We start from the raw sequence: 10,290 nt of genomic DNA on the forward strand, positions 1-10,290 counted from the left end.
ATGGCCAACACATGAAGTTAGAAATTATGCATGGCTAAAAGACTTATTCAAAGTACAAGATAGACCTGTGGATTTTAATGTAATAGAATACAAAAAGTTCATTCATATGGTTTCCACTTCGACACTGCAACTAACCTCAAACAGCTGACGCTCGTCAATTTTCCACGCAGGATCAAAGCATATTATCTACAATTATCTGAAAAGGCTGATAAAAATCCTCCTCCTTTTTCCAGCTAAATATCTGTGGAAGCCCAGATTTTCTTCACTCATTTTAGCCAAAACAACATAACACAACAGGCTAAACTCAGAAGCCCTGAATGGACAAACCCCAGGTCACCCAGCTAGAGTGTAGACATATCACACATCCAGGCCTCCAAACTCTCTTCCTTGGACAATTCAGAAAAGCCTTTCCCTGTGTCCGCAGACACCCAGTCATCCCTTTCTTTTTTTTAATTTTTTAATTTATTTTTTATATTTTTAATTTTTATTGGAGTATAGTTGCTTTACAATGTTGTGTTAGTTTCTGCTGTACAGCAAAGTGAATCAGTTATACATATACATATACCCACTCTTTTTTAGATCCTTTTTTCATATAGGCCATTACAGAGTATTGAGTAAAGTTCCCTGTGCTATATAGCAGGTCCTTATGAGTTATCTATTTTATATATAGTAGTGTGTGTATGTCAGTCCCAATCTTCCAATGTATCCCTCCCCACCCCCATTGCCTGGTAACCTTAAGTTTGTTTTCTACATCCATGACTCTATTTCTGCTTTGCAAATAAGTTTATCTGTACCATTTTTCTAGATTCCACATGTAAGCCATATCATATGATATTTGTCTTTCTCTGTCTGACTTACTTCACTTAGTGTGATAATCTCTAGGTCCACCCATGTTGCTGCAAATGGCAATATTTCGTTCTTTTTCATGGCTGAGTAGTATTCCATTGTATATATAGACCACATCTTCTTTATCCATTCCTCTGTCGATGGACATTTAGGTTGCTTCCATGTCTTGGCTATGGTAAACAGCGCTGCAGTAAACACCAGGGTGCATGCATCCTTTCAAATTATGGTTTTCTCCAGATATATGCCCAGGAGTGGGATTGCTGGGTCAGGTCCTCCCTTTCTGTTTCCATATCAGAACCCTCTAGAGTACAGAATTGACAAGAAAAGTGTCTCCCTAGGACAGGAGCCAGTAGTTATTCTCAACGCTGTTCTTTTGACCAGGCGGACTTTGGCAAGTCTGTTCACACTCCTTGCTTCCTGTCTGCTGCAACAGCGGAGACCACCGCCTCTGAGATGCTGCCTTTTGGGTCCCCGACTACCCCCTTAAATCAGTTATTTCCTATATGTTCTTCATGTGATACTTTTTCATTTTTTTTCCTACATAAAACATTATTTTTCTATGAAAAACTATGTTCTATTAAAAACGTATTCAGAATGTAAGAGCTGATGTTGAATTCTTTCATTTGTTTGACCATCTCATTGTTGACTTTGCTTTATTACCAACATGCCTGCTTTTCCCTTTCATATGTATCTAAATCTATAAATGGAGAAACTGAATCATTCACACTGTGATCTCTGAGATCACAATGGGGCATTAAAATACCCTATTTGGATTTGAGGGCGTTTATCACTCAGCTGGGGAGGGGTGGGCAGAAGTCAACCACAATTAAGTTACCATGATGTTAGCATTATTCTGATATTTGTTTGAGATAACTTCTCAGAAATGTTATTCCTCAGGAAGAGAGTTTGATGTGTGTGTGTCTGTGTGTGTGTGTGTGTGTGTGTCTGTGTGTGTGTGTGTGTGTGAGAGAGAGAGAGAGAGAGAGAGGGAAGATCTAAAACAGAAGATTGGGAAGGAATTCTAGAGATTGTTCTACCATGTGACAAAAATACTGGGTTGAACTACATGAAATTCCCAATATTATACAATTTTGAACTTCAGAACTGGCCATTTTATATGATTCAATATAACTGCATTAAAAGTGAAACAGGTGGGATGTGGGCAGAGGGAGGAGGGGGCCTGGAGTGAGGCAGGACAGGGTTACAAAGTGGAAAATATTGGTGGTTACCCCTGCAGATAGCTCTTGGCCCGGGCAGGGGATTATCTATTCACAATAAGGGTCAAGTCAGTCCAGAAATTTTCTGGGGACTTATTGAGGAAATTCCCTATATAAGAAAGTTCCAGGAGGGCTTCCCTGGTGGTGCAGTGGTTAAGAATCCGCCTGCCAATGCAGGGGACACGGGTTCGAGCCCTGGTCTGGGAAGATCCCACATGCTGCAGAGCAACTAAGCCCGTGCACCACAACTACTGAGCCTGCGCTCTAGAGCCTGCGAGCCACAACTACTGAGCCCGTGAGCCACAACTACGGAAGCCCGAGAGCCACAGCTAGTGAAGCCCCTGCACCTAGAGCCCGTGCTCTGCAGCAAGAGAAGCCACCGCAATGAGAAGCCCGCACACCGCAGCGAAGAGTAGCCCCCGCTCGCCGCAACTAGAGAAAACCCACGCGCAGCAACGAAGACCCAACGCAGCCATAAATAAATAAATAATAAATTTATTTAAAAAAAAGAAAGTTCCAGGAGACTCATTTACTCCTGAAATTGAAGGGTGGATTTAAGGCTCAGGTGGAAAATTTCCCTGTGAATCCTGTGATCTGGGGCTGAGAGAAATACCTAAACCTCAAGGGTGGGGCTGTGATGAGGGAGGAACAGAGCCTCAGAGGGTCAGGTGGATGATGAGGGTTAACAGTGTCTCTGAGACTACACACACACACTCACACACACTCACACACACACACACTCACACACACACACTCACTCACACAGCCCTGAAATGCCCCGGAGAGCATGTAACTGGGACCCATCACATAACTGATTCTCAAGCGTCCCCCAGTGAAAGGCCTGACCGTGAGTGTGCTGGGTGTCAACAAATAAGATAGTTCAGATAAAAGGACAACTGAAAGGTGACAGAGCAGAAATCAGGGCTGTGGGCTTTGAAAGAGACCCCCTTGCCCCTCTCCTCACATCCCTGTAGCTGTAGGATGATGGTAGCCAGGAACATCCAGGCTGAGAAACGGCCATGCAAAGTCCCACGTCCCGGTGAAACAGAGCAGGACCATAGCTATGGTCCTTGCCCTTCTCAAGTTCTCTGCCTGTCTTTTATCTGTGGAAAAACTTTCACCAAAGAATAAGTTTAATCAGAGAAGTGAGAAAATGCAGAAGCAAAGAAAAGCAGTCAAACAGGACTATAGTTTATTATTAAATAATAATAGTTTAGTCAGTAAGCAAAGTCAAGGACCTTTAGTTCCTCCTCAAGGGCTCTAGATAATACTCTGAGCCATATCCTGTGAGCTGCCTTGTAGATACTGAAACCTCCACCTGGTGGAAGAAGTGAACTACATGATGACCAGACTGTAGCCGTGACATAAGCTGCCACAATTCTGAGAACTGGCCTCAAGGAAATGGAAACAAACCGACCCTGGAACTGAAGATGAACGGTACCTAAAACCATCAAGATGATGCTGGTCGACCACCGATGACCAAGTTCAAGATGCCTGTCAGAGCTGCCTGTGCTGTTTCTGCACGGAGCTCCCTCCCTCCGCCTATAAAAGCTCTTGCCCCCTGATTGTCAGAGGGACCTCCAAAAAAGCAAACTTTCCTTTCCACCAACCTGGCCTCTTTATTGGCTTCTGAGCAGTAAGCAGCCGGACCCCACTTGCGGTTACGCCAGGATCCCGCTCCCCACCTGACCCAAAATTTGATGGGTGTGCAGATGTTGATAAAAACTGCCGGTTGGACCCTAACTCTTCGCTTTTGAGGACTGAACTAGAGTCCTTCAAACAGTGGGCACGAAGAGTACAGACAGCCAGCCTCAGACTCGCTCAAAATATCTTCCCCAGGGGCCCTCATTAGGTAGCAGGCTGCCCTTTCCAAGAATGTGTTTATCAAAAAGCAACTGGAAACTGTGCTCTCTCTAGAAGTCTGCTAACGTGCGACGTGAGATAGCCGCACAGGCCTCTATTTGGAGAGCAGGACTGGCTATTTATAATAATAACGGCTCAGGCCGTCGGCTCCCCTCTGGGGCCTGCCTGCCAGCAAGATCAGGACGTTCATTCGCCCCGCAGATTTGCTACGAACTGCAGAAGCCACAGGTTCTATCCGCAAGCTCTTCCCTGCAAGGGTGGGCCTGGTTTTTGAAGCAAAAGTTGAATTTCCAGGAAGAAACAGTCAAACGAGTCCCTGACAGGCAGCCAGTCTACCCTCCTGGGGATCCCGCCGTGACGCTTTCATGAGCTCTCCGCCCCTGTGGAGGCAACGGGAGGGGACCAGGCTGGTTCCAACTTCAGGAGCTTCAGGCAGAACACAAGGGAAGAAAGACGATTCTGTCCTGGAATTTTCAAACTTCTAAGTCGGGCTTCCGTTGTGTGTTTAAATTTTCTAGCCCAAGGAAGGGACTCTCCCATTCACTGGAAGGGGGGATATTGTGCTCTCCTTCACCAGCTGGTCACTCGCCATTTATGGTTCAGGAATTCTGATCCCAGTTCCGTGTGCAACGAATGATCAAGCCCAAGTTTGTGAAAGTGTACAAGAGAAAATAGTATATCCTGGTAATTCAAAATTACAGACCATCTTACAACAGGACAGGTTTGCCCTTCTGCTTCTGGTTTTGCCAAAAGTGCAAGCACTGGGCCTAAACTGGGTTTTCATTTTCATACTTTCCTTCTTTGAGAGTGAAATCCTTGAAAAGTTTCTGATCTCCGCACACACACCCAGGTGGGTCATGCGCTCACGGGACCACGGTCTGAAGGGAGCCTTCATGCACAGTTTATCACCTTGGAAGAACCATCAGCAAAGCAACCGGCTGACAACGTCCAGAACCCAGCTGCCTCTGAAGGGCCCAAGTGGTGTGGATTTGTGAAAGCAATACCCTAGATAACAGGCAATAAAAAGCTGCTGCTTGTTTTAGAGGAGACTTCAAGCATAATCACAATGAAAACTGCATCATAAATAGGAAGATCCTGGGGTTTCAGCAACTCTATGAAAAGCTGGTATTGCCTGATTGGGACCAAAGAAGTCCAAAAGTGAAATGTACAGGGACTTCTCTGGTGGCACAGTGGCTAAGAATCCACCTGCCAATGCAGGGGACACGGGTTTGATCCCTGGTCCGGGAAGATCCCACATGCTGCGAAGCAACTAAGCCCGTGCACCACAACTACTGAGCCTGCGTGCCACAACTACTGAAGCCCGTGCGCCTAGAGCCCGTGCTCCACAACAAGAGAAGCCACCGCAATGAGAAGCCCGTGCGCCGCAACGAGGAATAGCCCCCACTCGTGGCAACTAGAGAAAGCCCACGCGCATCAACGAAGACCCAACGCAGCCAAAAATAAAATTAATTAATCAATTAGTTTTTTAAAAATCTGTTTTAAAAAGTGACATGTACAAAAACACACATTTCTGAGTAAGGCACCGGTCGCTCTATTTCCGTCTCCTCTCCCCGAAGTCACCAGAATCAATGTCCACTTTATCATCCAGTCTGGAGGCTGGACTGTGTTGCAGGGTTTGGACTTGGGCAAAACTAGGCTTGAATGCCGATTCCATCACTTGTGAGAACTAGTAAATTAACTCTGTAAAATTAAGCATTTTACTTCATCTCCCTGAGCATCAGTTTCTTCATCTGCAAAAGAAGAAAAATAGATCATAAAACTGTAACGAATAAACGAGGTAATCTAAGAGCTTTTCACCCACATGCTGGGCACGTAGGAAGAGTTTCATGATGCCAGCGATTCCCCCCCCGGTTCTCCACGGGGATAAGCCTTCCAGTTCAGGCAAACCACGTCCGTCTCCTCTTTCTGGAGCTAATGTCTAAGCCTCTTCACCACCCCAGCCTCATTCTCTTCCCTCCCGTTTCTACTCTATACTTCTTTGCCACAATGACAAGCACCATGCTTCCTTGCAAGATGATCTCTGGCAACAGAGAACAAAATGTTAAACTAAGTCAATCCAAGAATATTTATTTTTAAGGACATTTTAGAGTGTAGTACTAGAGATGTATACTTCAGACTTTTCAAAATGGAAGTTATAGTTCTTAAAATACTTTTAAAATGTAGTATCAGAACTTTAATAATCAAAATTGAATTACAATGGATCAAAAATGGAATTTGATCTTCTTTTCCAAAGGCAATTTTGGCTTATATAAAATGAGTACTATTATGCTATAAAATAAAGGGGATTTACCTAAGGCTTCTGAAATCTTGCAGTTTATGAATGTAAAATCTCTAATGTAACAGGCAGCAATTAAACCAAGCACTAGAAAACCAGCTCATAAAAATAACAGAAAAAAATGCAGAAGTAGAAGGATTCTTTTTTAAATAGCTAAAATTAATATGCTGAGAGCTAAGGGAAGATATTATATTCATGAAACAAGAATAGGATTCAATGAAAAGGAACATTCAAAGATCAAAACAGAGATTTAAAAAAACAAATTTATGATAGCAAAAATGAAAATTCAGTTTAAAGAGGCTGGAAGTTAAAAATTAAAGAAACTCATAGAAAACAGAATAAAAAGAAAAAAGAAGGAAAAATAGAGAAGAAAAATCTAAGAAAATTCGTGGCTTCATTCAAGATAATAAGTTGCTCTTTCTTTCTCCAGAAAAAGCAAACAGAGAAAATGAAGTTGAGAAAATAATTAAAGAGACCCTTATCTACATCCTTATCTCTCTCAGGTAGATGGATAGCAGGGGTCCAGATGGGAGAAGAAAGTGTGATACAGGGAGAACTCTCTTTTGCCAGTAGTCCTCGGTGAGTTCTCCAACATCCTAGAACAAAACCAATTACCTCTTGGGTCATTTACAAGTAAAATGGAGATGGCATGGGTGACAAAGAAACACAACAAGAAATCAGGCAGAAGGAAGGGCAAGAAAGCTCCTTCTGGTTCAAACTTCCCATTTCTTGAAGCCCTCACCATTCCTACATACCAGTCACCACGTCAGGATCTACCGAACAGAAAGAACTGGGGAGAGGAGATCAAGGAAATTATGGGTAGGAGGGTCGTCCCACCACGGCACTCCAGGAGACACCGTTAACCTCACAGTCACGGAAATCATGCCCTCTGGTCTTGAGCAGTGCACAACCCACACAGCCGGTCATGGTGGTCCTGGGGTGGCCAGAACGCTGGTCAGGTGAAGGTTTCTTTATACCTGCTCAGTAAAAAGGAGGGAGAGATTAGTATCAAAGTCCCAGAAAAACAACAGCAGTAACAACAACCAGCTACCTCAAAACATATTCAAACTTAAAATGTCCCTACTTTGCTAGACTGTTCTAAGTTACTTTGTACTATCCTAATCTCGGGGTCAATTGTACACGGAGACCCAGACTAACTACGCACCTGTATCATGTTTCTAATGAGTGAATATCTAACCATGTGCCTTAGTCTTCAAATGCCAGGCTTGGGAAACCTGGTGGCTGGGTTTTATTTATGGTGCCCTGTCCAGAACTCGTTCGGGGGTTCTGCTATGAGGAAAAGAGCAAGTGGAGTCAAGAGGGTCGTGGGTAACAGGGAGGAGGTGGGAGGCCAGAGGCGCTGACAGCCGAGAAGGGGCGGTGAGCACGTGTCAGGGCCAGCACAGACCCCGCACACCTGTCTATTTTTATACAGCACTTAGCTGCCGTGTCACTGAGTCCCCAAAGCCTATTTTAAGAGATTCCACTTCAATGACTGATACGAAAAAACATGCAAATTCTGCCAAATGACTTCACGGAAAGGAGGTCTGGGGCAGCTTTCATCGCTGGAAAAGCAGAAATAACGCCTCCCTGCAAGTGTGTGGACATCAAGGGACCTTTCCCATCATCAAAGGGAAAGAGGCCCTGGGAAGCAGGCTCCCTGTGTCCTGTGACACGCTTTTGTAATTTTGTCATTACAGGTGTCCTGTAATATACCTCCTCACCCTTCCCCAGCATAGGTGAAGCGTCTGTTGCTTTTATTTTCCTGTTACTTTTTAGCCTTTCTTTGTAAGTGGTCCATCTTTGGGGGCAAAGATTTTATATTTATAAGAAACAAATAAAGGTGGACGAAAGATTGTGCTCCTCCCTCTCCTAACTTTCTCAGAAGGATGACGGGGGTGACGGCTGATGAGTTCCAGGGACTCGGGCTTGGAGGTGGTTTCGTCAGCATAAAGAGGACGCTGGATTCTCTTCCTGGAAGAGGCCACGCACCAAAACGTCCCTCTCTCACTGACAGTTTCTCGTGTTCCACGCACGTCTAATCGCAAAGCTGAGTCTGCCAGGTTCACGTCAGCCCTGGAAGAAGGATGCACTTCTTATCAAAGCACAAACGAGGCACAAGGGCGCCCTTTCGCTATCTTCATGGCAGGTGCTGACTTTTAAGCTTCCTGCCCAGGCAAGTTCTCCCAGATACTGATGACGTCTGATGCTCAGTAAACACTGCGGGCTCGGGGAGGGTTCCTGATCAACACCGGAGAAGAACCATCACACCAGGTTCTCTGAGTGGCCAGGGGGACATCGGGCAGCCTGGTTCCCCTCCCCGGCCCTCCACACAACACCAGGCAGATCCTTGCACTCAGGTGAGGGATAAGGTGGTGCTGGCAGTTGACCTCGAAGGCCTAAGAGGCTATGGACCAGCCTCTTAACCCAGAGGATGGCCCTCACACCCCAGCCCTGGAAAATGCTCCCGACCTGAAGGGCTTTGCTGCCCCACAAAACCTAAGTGGCTCGAGTTGATTGCTTGGAAAGGAAATGGAAAACAAAACACGATTTGGATAATTGTGGTTAGAAAAATAGCTTCAGGATCCCTTGGCCTGAGTGTTCAGAAGACCCAGGGGGCCTGAAGAATGCAGTGGGTTCCGGGAAGGCGGAGATGAACACTCATTCCTCTAAAACACCCAATTACCAAGTTTTCATTTGTTTTCTTGGAACCAAAAATGTCTGAAGAGAGGTCGTCCTCTTTGGCTGGGGTGCAGAGACGTGTCTAAATTGCAGTCAGAGAAGACAAACAAGGCAATGGCAGAACATCTAATACTCATTAAACTATCATTTCAAACAAATTCTAATTCTAAGCCAACAAGAGGCAGGCAGTGAAGAGTCAGCTGAAGGAGTCAACGTTGGAAGACTTGTGCATTGCTGGTGGGAGAGCAAAACGGTGCAGCACCTGGGGAACACTTCTTCAAAACAGTACACACTGGGGCTTCCCTGGGGGCGCAGTGGTGAGGAATCAGCCTGCCAACGCAGGGGACAGGGGTTCCAGCCCTGGTCCAGGAAGATCCCACATGTCGCAGAGCAACTGAGCCCGTGCGCCACAACTACTGAGCCCACGTGCCACAACTACTGAAGCCCGCACACTTAGAGCCCGTGCTCTGCAACAAGAGAAGCCACCACAATGAGAAGCCTGCGCACCACAATGAAGAGTAGCCCCCGCTCACCGCAACTAGAGAAAGCCTGCAGCAACGAAGACCCAACACAGCCAAAAATAAATAAAAATGAAACAAATAAACTTTTTAAAAATTAAACATAGAGTTACCACATGATCCAGCAATTCCACTGGAATTGCTAGAATAAAAGTCAGTGTATAAATGGGTCTGTCTTTTACTTCCAGTCAAGAAAAAATGATGAGATGGTCTTGAAATTCTTTAATCATTCCTGCTGATTGACTTGCAAATGTGCCTAATATGAATGCAGATGCATACGTTGAAATGTTTTGATTATAGAAATAACAAAGATTTGTTAAAGAAAGGAAACCAGAAAAAAATATTAACAAAATAATAAAAATTAAACTAACACAACATTGTAAAGCAACTATACTCCAATAAAAATTAATTAAAAAACAAACAAAAAATAATAATAATAATTATTATAAACATTACCTGCAATTTTATCATCTAAAGATGACGTCTTAGATGTTTGGATGTATATCCTTTCAGTCTGTTTTCTGTGCACATGGGTAGGTGTTTTTACGTGACATCAGTGGAGTTGTGTTACATGTGCATTTTTCTATCTGCCTTTTTTCACTTAATATGACCGGGGAGCATATTCTCGTGTTGCTATCTACCTGTCCCTGTCTCATGGGTAAATCATAATTCATTAAGACATCTATTATTGCACATCTAAACTGTTTACAATTTTTTACTATTATAAATTTATTTATTTATTTTTGGCTGTGTTGGGTCTTCGTTTCTGTGCGAGGGCTTTCTCTAGCTGTGGCGAGCGGGGGCCACTCTTCATCGCGGTGCGCGGGCATCTCACTGTCGCGGCCTCTCTTGTTGCGGAGCACAGGCT

General features: G+C 44.6%; 1 long non-coding RNA gene across 1 annotated transcript; it reads right to left on the reverse strand.

Moving 5' to 3' along the window:
* Positions 1-5,387: 5,387 nt before the first annotated feature.
* Positions 5,388-7,602, reverse strand: LOC103007124 (uncharacterized). The gene is made up of 3 exons (XR_450149.2): positions 7,388-7,602; positions 6,978-7,199; positions 5,388-5,677 (listed from the first exon to the last, which is right to left on the reverse strand). It is a non-coding gene; the product is annotated as an uncharacterized LOC103007124 (long non-coding RNA).
* Between the last annotated feature and the right edge of the window lie 2,688 nt (positions 7,603-10,290).

This window comes from Balaenoptera acutorostrata, chromosome 12, assembly GCF_949987535.1.
Source record: "Balaenoptera acutorostrata chromosome 12, mBalAcu1.1, whole genome shotgun sequence".
NCBI classification, from domain to species: Eukaryota; Metazoa; Chordata; class Mammalia; order Artiodactyla; family Balaenopteridae; genus Balaenoptera; species Balaenoptera acutorostrata.